Source organism: Trichechus manatus, unplaced genomic scaffold (genome assembly GCF_000243295.1).
Source record: "Trichechus manatus latirostris isolate Lorelei unplaced genomic scaffold, TriManLat1.0 scaffold00026, whole genome shotgun sequence".
NCBI lineage: Eukaryota > Metazoa > Chordata > Mammalia > Sirenia > Trichechidae > Trichechus > Trichechus manatus.
This window is the reverse complement of record NW_004443962.1, coordinates 9,304,981-9,314,182: the sequence shown is the minus strand read 5'-3', so window position 1 is coordinate 9,314,182 and position 9,202 is coordinate 9,304,981.

Here is a 9,202-nt window from a genome sequence, read left to right as displayed (position 1 = left end):
CTTCCCCCCTCACCAAAAGCTCTGCTTGACCCTCGACTCTGGGTCAGGGCAAAAGAACCCATAGACACAATATTATTTGTGGCATATTTAGAAGTTCCAGATGCTATTGGTACCACGGTCACATTATTTCTGATACTCTAGCTAAGTAATCAATAAATGGCAGCTCAGCAGTTCTCAACTTCCTCGTGTCCCATGTCAGGGGCCCCTCTTTTTTTCTTCCTTTTTAATTTCTGCTCTAAAATCACTGCTTTCTTTAGAGCCACCACTAGTGTTGAAATTCTCACTGGAAAAATGAGAAAAGGAAAATGGGTTTTTCATGAGACTGGTTTAATGAAATTTAAGGAACTGTCCTTTTATTTTGTTTCTTATTATGTTCTTCCTATATTATGTTATTCCTGCATGTTTGTCTTAAAATGTCTTTCCTCTCATGAAATGGTGGTATCAATCTTCCTGCCTCCTCATATCCACACTCTTGTGCGATTTCCTGCGGTTTGAGTGTGGGCTGGACTTTCCGATCTGCTTCTAACAAATAGAATATGGCAGAAGTGATGGGATGTCAGTTCTGAGGCTGGGTTATAAAAAGACTGCTACCTTCACCTTGGGTGCTCTTCCTCACTCTGTCTTGGGTCATTCACTTTTGGGAAAGCCATCTGCCATGTTGCGAGGCAGTCCTGGGGAGAGGTCCACGTGAGCGAGCTTGGAAGCAGATCCTCCCCCAGTTAAGCCTTGAGATGAGTGCTCAGCTGACATCTTGACCACAACCTATGAGACACCCTGAACCAGAACCACCAGCTTAGCTGCTCTCAGATCTCTGACCCACAGAAACTGTGAGATAATAAATACTTTTGTTTTAAGCTACCAAATCCTGGGGTAATTTGTTACATGGCAATAGATTGCTAATACACTTGCCAGTACTCATGTAGCCTGTCTGTGATTGTGCTGTTTTGAACCCAGATGTTATGGATTGAATTGTGTCCCCCAAAAAATGTGTATCAACTTGGCTAGGCCATGATTCCCAGTATTATGTGATTGTTCACCATTTTGTGATCTGATGTGATCATCCTATGTGTGGTAAATCCTAACCTCGATGATGTTAATGAGGCAGGATTAGAGGCAGTTATGCTAATAAGGCAGGACTCAATCTACAGGATTAGGTTGTATTTTGAGTCAATCTCTTTTGAGATATAAAAGAGAGAATAGAGCAGAAAGGAGAGGTACCTCATACCACCAAGAAAGAAATGCCAGGAGCAGAGCGTGTCCTTTGGACCTGGAGTCCCTGGGCTGAGAAGCTCCTAGCCAGGGACAATTGACAACAAGGACCTTCCCCCAGAGCCAACAGAGTGAGAAAGCCTTCCCTTGGAGCTGGTGCCTTGACTTTGGATTTCTAGCCTCCTAAATTCTGAGAGAATAAATTTCTGTTTGTTAAAGCCATCCACTTGTGGTATTTCTGTTACAGCAGCACTAGATAACCAAGATACAAGGTTTTAGAGATTATTTCTTAAGAACCAAGGACAAAGACCAAATTCTTTGAGTAAAGTTAATTGTGAACCCCACAACCATTATTAATAGTAGGTGAAATAATGTAAGTAAATATTAAGTGAAATAATATTTGGCTCTGGCCAAATGTCTTTGAAAATTAATGTTCTTATTTGCAAAAGGAGATGACAATATTGTCATTCCTTGTTGTCACGATTAGGTGAACTAGCACAGTGCCTGAACACAGTTGTTATTAGGGGCCATCAGTAAAACCTTAATAAATGGCACCCACAGTATGACTATATTGACTGATGTTCTAAGGGTGGCATGTGGAAGAGGGTGACCAGTAAGTGCTGTGACAGCTCAGTCACACTCACCTGAGTCACTCCACAGTCCCCTGCTCTGGGGTCTGGGAACAGCTGAGGGTGGAGATCAGGGTGAGGGTGTGAGGTGGACAGTGTGTGTTTTGTGGGAAATCCAAGAAGAGACCTGGGCCTTCCTCCTGGTGTTTGGGAATGTCCTCCTGCTAAGAGCCAAACCAGGCCCAGTGGGCACTGGCGGCTAATAGGACCCTCAATGCTCCAATTAGGGGATTATGTTAACAATCCCAAGAAGAAAATTGGTTCCATGAAAGTCCCTGGATCCCTGGGGCTGTGTGGCTTAATGAGTCCCAGCACAACGGACCCACCATTTCTCACTCCAGCTGGATCTTTGAGCTCAAAATGCACTCCAAAATAAATACATAAGTAAATAACACAAAAAAGATGGGCCTCACTCCTCAGCCCTAAGTGGAAATGTTTGGGAAAATGTGATGACCATCTTTGCTCAAAGATGTAGAGATCTGTGAGACATGTTTGTATAACTTTCCTTTGCCAACTTCTCGTCAAGGTTTTGCTTTGTTTTGTTTCGCATTAAAGCATGGACTAGCATAAAGGAGAAAAAAAAGAGACAACTCCCAAATGATACCATAACCTACTTTTAAAAAGTACATCTGCAGAGCCTCCCAATCTTGGCCATCTTCACTGAGGTCCAACAAGGTTGGCGGTGAACTTCAGGACAGGAAAGACTTGGGTTGTAGTCCTGAAGGCAGGTTACTTCCTTTCTCTGGTTTTTCTAATCCACAAAGTGTCAGGCTTGGGTCTGACCAGTGGTTTTCAAACTGGGTTCCTTGGAGTTCCTGAGGCTTCCCTGGAAGAGCTCCCACCCCAAACATCAATCAGAGCTGCTCCCTTTTTGTCTGCCTCACACTTCAGGGTTCAGATTTTGATATTTTAGAAAAGGGGAAAAAAACAGACTTGAAAACCACTTTCTTACATGATTTCTAAGCTCTTAATCTAGTTCTGATGTTGTTAGAGTCTGTGTTCAAGAGGAGGGAATGTGGGTTTACAATGGCAGAGAAATAAGATCTAGCAGTGGCACTCCTTGGTGTTTATCCATATGAGCTGAAAACTGAAGTCCACCCAAAAACCCACACATGAATGTTCATAGCAGTTCCGTTTGAAAGTGCCGAAAATTAGAAGCAACCAAGATGTCCTTCAGTAAGTGAATGGAAAAGCAAATGGTGGTTCATCCATACAGTGACATATTATTCAGTTACAGAAAGCTAACAAGCCACACAAACACATGGAAAAACCTTAAATGCATATTGCTAACTGAAAGAAGCCAGTCTGAGAAGGCTGCATGCTGTATAATTCCAACTATATGACATTCTGGAAAAGGCAAGACTGTAACGACAGTAAAACGATCGGTGGTTACCAGGGGTTTGGGGAGAACGGAGAGGTGGGGAGGGATGGATAGGTGAAGCATAGGGAATTTTTAGGGCTGTGAAACTATTCAGTATGATACTTTAATGACGGATACATTACATTATGCATCTGTCAAAACCCATGGGACTATATAAACTATGGACTTTAGTTAATACTAATGTATCAATACTGTTACAATTGCAGTGAATGTACCACACCAATGCAAGTTGTTATCAATAAGTAAAACTTTCGGGGATGGGGAAAGGGAATATTTGAGAACTCTTTGAAGGAGCCCTGGTGGCACAATGGTTAAGCGCTCGGCTCTAACTGAAAGGTTGGTGGTTCGAACCTGCCAGCCACTCTGCAGGAGAAAGATGTGGCAGTCTGATTCTGTAAGGATTACTGGCTTGGAAACCCCATGGGGCAGTTCTACTCTGTCCTATAGGGTTGCTATGGGTCAGAAACGACTTGATGGCAATGGGTTTGGTTTTTGGGTTTTTGTACATTTTACTCAATTTTTCTGTAAACCCAAAGCTGCTCTAAAAAATAAAGTCTGTTAATTATTAAAAAATGTATAAAAACAACATGGGGGAAATGTCTGACCTCCTCTCTTCACAAGGGAGAAGGAGAATCAAGATCAACAGCCCAAGGCTGATTCCTATGAGGCGGAGGTCAGACATGCCTCCTCTCTCTGTCATCTTTACCAATTCTGACACCAACTGTCCCTCGCACAGCACTATCTACTTCTCTACTGGGTTCGATAACTCATTGCAATGCCCACACAAAACTCACAGACAATACTTTACAGGAACACTCAAGGATACAGTTCTTCCATCAGGACAGTCTCTTCCCAGTCTTGCTGGCAGGCATGCCTCTCCCTGGCCCTCAGCCTCTGCCCTGCTCAGGCAAGTGTTACAAAGCTTTTTTAGCTCTGCCAGTTAGTGCCCAGAGGCACTCTACTCCGCTAGCAAGCCTCAGCCCAAAGGCACTCAGCTTTCTCGCTCCTTGGGCTGGGAAGCCCACCATGCCGTCTCCTGCCGTTGTTTCTCTGCCTCCGCTTCTCTCTCTCCCTTTCTGTCTCCTGGTTCCAGGAGCTTTTCAGCACCCGGGTGCTCTACACTCCTGGTTGTTCTTCCTTGGTGGTGGTAGGATCCTCTCTTTCCCACTTCTGGGGTGGCTCATTTCAAGCCCAGCAGGATGGCGAAACTGACCAATCCCTTTAAAACCAAAAATCAGACCCATTGTCGTCAAGTCAATTCTGACTCAGAGCGACCCTATAGGACAGAGTAGAACTGCCCCATAGGGTTTTTCCAAGGAGTGGCTGGTGGATTTGAACTGCTGACCTTTTGGTTAGCGGCCAAACTTTTAACCACTAAGTCACCAAGGTTTCCCAAATGCTGATGGAAACCAAACTAAGCCACAAAGGGTTTCCAATCCCTTTGATGGGCTACAATTACCCTATCACACAGTCCCGCCCAGTCACTGGGGTGGGAGTTACAAGACCACGGCGAGAAAGGCCCCACAAAAGCGACCCATCACACGGCAAAATGGCATAGAAAATATAGGACTGAGACTCAAAGAAGAACTTGCCTAAAGCAAACAGCGTAAAGGCTGCCATGAATAACATGGCAGGAAAGCTGAGGAATTTTCCTTTGTGGGGATCTTTGAGAAACAGAAGAGTTTGGATGCCGGGAAGAACTGTCCAGTGCAGCGCTGGGGGGTAGACGAGATGACCCGTGACTGGCCGATTCCATGGCCCTGTGAAATTCCTATGTGGGCTGAGCAATTCCTCAACGGGGAAAGGCCCTGCAAACTACAAGGCCAACTCTTTTTTTTTTTAAACATTTCTTTCTTTCTACCTGAGCTTACTGCTCTCAGCTTTGCAACCTGGTTATGCATTCAACATTTATTCACTGAGTACCTACTATGTGCCAAAAACAGTACAGGTAATGAAGGTGCAGCTGTGAACAAGGCAAGGACACCTGCCCTCTTGGAGCTTACATTCAGGAGGGAGACAGAAAACCAGAACTACAAACCACAAAATCATTTAATGACACTCTGAAGGAGTCCCCGGGTAGTGCATTAAAGTTCTTGGCTACTAACCAAAAGGTTGATGGTTCAAATCCAACCAGAGATAGCTCAGAAGAAAGTCCTAGTGATCTATTTCTGAAAGGTCAGAGCCACTGAAAACCCTATGGAGCTCAGTTCTACTCCGACACACATGGGATCCCCATGAGTCGGAATTGACTCTACAGCAACTCGTTTTTATCTTTTTTGGTAGTACTCTGAAGGAGAAATACAGAGCAATAAGAGCAATTAATTGCAGGGAGTCCTGGGGTGGGCTTCCCTGAGAAGTGATACTTAAGAGACAACCTGAAAGAGAGGTGAGAATTAACCAGGTGGAGAGGGTGGTATCCCTGGAGCAGGTGAGAACCCTGACAGATGGAGGAAGATGCCAGGGGAGCTGCAGGGTGGCCTTTCCCTTTGATACATGCATACACTGGCCATGCCCTGTGGTCTCAGCTGGTTTCCAAGTTCTACGTTGATAAATTTGCCCCCTAGGTTCTCTCGCTGTCTGGACTCGCTCCCCTGCCTGTCCTCTACTTCAGGGACTCTCAAACTTGAGTGTGCATCAGAATCACCTGAGGTGCCTGTAAAAACACAGATCCCTGGTCCCCACGCCCGTATCTCCTGATCCTGGTGTTGCCATCCTAACCATGGTCTGAGAAGTAGGGCTGTAGTGGCGGGCACTGAGTGTTCGGGTACCAGGCTTCCTGTTGGAGCCACGCTGGACACTCACCTGTCAGAGATACAAGGTGGATCCTGCCCTGGCAGGGAGGCTGGGCCAGGGGCCCCTGAGATCCTGGGGCTGTGATTTGGGGGAGAAGTGCCTGAAAAGCAGAGTAGTCCCCATGGGACATGGTAGGGGGTGTGGATCACAAGTCAACACCTACCACCTTCTGGGGCTTGTCTGGTTCCAAGGACATGTGGTGAGAAAGGTGGGGGGATGGGTGGCCAGGGTTGACAGAAGTGTTGCTGTAGAGTGCCCATGGCACCCAGTAGGCCCTCATACTTTTCTTTTTTTTTTTCATTTCTCAGAGGATGGGGAGGCCTCCGGAAACTTCTCTGTTCCTGGCTTCTAGAAGAGGTTCTGTGGTGTGCTGGAAAGGGCACTGACGTTGGAGTTAGACCTATTAGACAGAACTATGGTTTGCTCACTGTGTGACCTCAGAAAAGTTATGTAACCTCTCTGAGATTCAGTTTCCTTACTAGTGGAATAAAAACAGTATCTTCCCCCAGGGTACGTAGAGGGCTGATACACAGTGGTTGCTCAAGGAAGGAGAGTCCTCTTCTTAAGCACATCCTCACCAGGGCCAGCCTGGGCGTCTCTGGGGAGGGTGTCTATCCCAGTACTTCCATCCCCCTCCCAGCCAGCTTGGGTCTGCAGAGCCCATGGTTCAGTGGAGAGACAGCCCCCTGCCTTCCTGCAGCGAGCCACTCCACTCCACCACGAAGCAGCTCTCAGCAGGGAGGGTTCGGCATTTCTTCCCTCCCTGTGGTGTTGGCTGGGCTAGCCTTGCTCCAGCCTCAGATAGAGGAAGAGGTCCTACTAGTCTGTCTCCCTGGTACCAGCCCACAAATGGAGCCCAGTTTCCTGGTGAGATTCCCAGCAGGTGGGATGACAGCAGATGGGGGACTTCCTTCCCTTTATAGGCCCATTTTCTAGCTAGGACAATCTCTGGTCAAAGGAGCCAAAGGGAAGGATGTCGGGGGAAGGTTGGTCCGCAGGAAGGCCAAGCCAGCAGGACGATGGCCACGCTGATGTTCAAACTCAGGGTGAAAGAGACCCCCACCCCCAAGAGGCCTTGGGAAACCCAGCCCCAGCACCTTGCCGACGCTTGCTCTGTGGTGATGGTGCTGGTTATCCCAGATAACGTGCCTTTTTGGCTGGGACTGGAGTTGGCTTGAGGTGCCAGGTGGGTCTGTGCTGTGAGCTCCACAGGGCTGTTCATCACTGCCTTGTTCACCTCTCCATCCTCAGCACCCTGCACAGGATCCGGCATCAAAGAGATGCTCAACAAATATTTGTTGAATGAATGAATGAATGAACAAATGAATGATAGGAGATGAGGTGCTATGATGTAGATGTTACGAGCATGGGCTCTAGAGCTAGACCAGCCTGGCTGGGAATCCTGCCTCTGCAACTTGCTAGCTGTGTGTCTTGGCCAAGTTGCTCAGCCTGTCAAGCCTCGCTGTCTTCATCTGGGGACCAGCCACCTCCCAGGGCCCCTGGAGGAGCACGAGATGAGGTATGATGTAATCAGCACAGAGGACAGCCGTAGTGCTCCAGGCATGCTAGTCACTCTTCCTGTTGTTGCTGAAGCACTGAGAGCAGGCTGAAAAGCTTCTGGTGTGGGGGTGGGAGGGGAGGGGAGTGGTCCAGATCGCCAGGTCTCCAAAGGGGTTCCTCCAAGGAGGCTGTCTTTGTTACCTAGGGCTGCTGTAACACAAAGAGAAAAACAGTTGCAGTCAAGTCAACTCCGACTCATGGCACCTCCGTGTGTGTCAGAGTAGAACTGTGCTCCATAGGGTTTTCAGCTGCTGATTTTTTGGAAGCAGGTTGCTTCTTCCGAGGCACCTCTGGGTGGACTTGAACCGCCAACATTTTGTTTAGCAGTCAGTTTGTGCCACTGAGAGACTCAGTAACACAAATACCAAAGGTAAAAGTCCAAATCATGATCTGGGCTATGTTGATTCCTTCCTTGTCAGTAGCCCCAGGCGCTCCTTGGTTTCTCGGCGTTTCTTGACTTGTATACAATCCCCACATGACGTCTGTCTTCCCTGGTGTGTGTGTATCTGTCTATTCTGTTCTTTTTATAACTCAGAGTGATTAGATTTAGGACACATCCCACACTGGTATGATCTCATTAACGTAACAAAAGAAAACCCTATTTCCAAATAGGATCACATCCATAGGTACCAAAAAAAAAAAAAAAGTTGCCATGCAGTTGACTATGACGCATAGTGACCCTGTAGGACAAAGTAGACCTGCCCCATAGGGTTTCCAAGGAGCGGCTGGTGGGTTTGAACTGCTGGCCTTTTGGTTAGCAGCTGAGTTCTTAAACACTGAACCACCAGGGCTTCTCCACAGGTACAGGGGTTAGGATTTCAACACATATTTTTAGGGACACAGTTCAACCTATGACAGAGGCTGACCCATTGTGGTTTCACCTCGCTGAGGGGAGAAACCAAGGAAAGTGTCATACAGTACAAGAAGACAGATGGTGGCTAGATGAGAGAAAGAACTTCCACATTAAGAATGCGCTGAGGAGGGCCTGGCTGGACCCCACGGAGGTCCTCTCAGTCCCCTGAAAATGTCAGGGTCATAGCTCTGCTGTGGATCTTGCCTGACTCTTCTCTCTGTGGCCCGTGCCTCCTCCCCACTTCCTCTCTTACTGGAACCTGAGGAGCCATCAGCATTGCCATGGTGCCTGTCACTGTAGAAACCAGGAGAACAGAGAAAGAGCAAGAGAGCATGGGGAAGGCGGGGTAAAAAGCATGTGGGCTGATAGCCTAGCGGCTGACCCGCACAGGGTGGTGAGGGGTGCTGGATGGACCCCAGTGGAGTGAATTCAGGCACCAGCAGGGCCTCCAAGGTCATTCCAGCCATCCCCCAGCTCCCAAGCCAGACAGCCCCTCCCCAGCCCTGGTAAGAAGGAGGAACTGAGCGCATCGGAGGCTTCTTTTAAGGGCACCCGTGTGTGTGGTGGGGTGCATGTTGAATGGGTAATAGCAGGGTTCTGTGCTATGGGGAGTATCTGAGACACAGCACAGTGCCAGGCCTGGAGCAAGGGCTCAGTTCAGGAGAGCCTGTAACAACCTCCGCAACCACAATAGTGAGCAAAGGCTCAGCACAGGAGAGTTTCTAACAATGCCCCCAAGCACAATAGTGAGCAAAGGCTCAGCACAGTAGAGTTTGT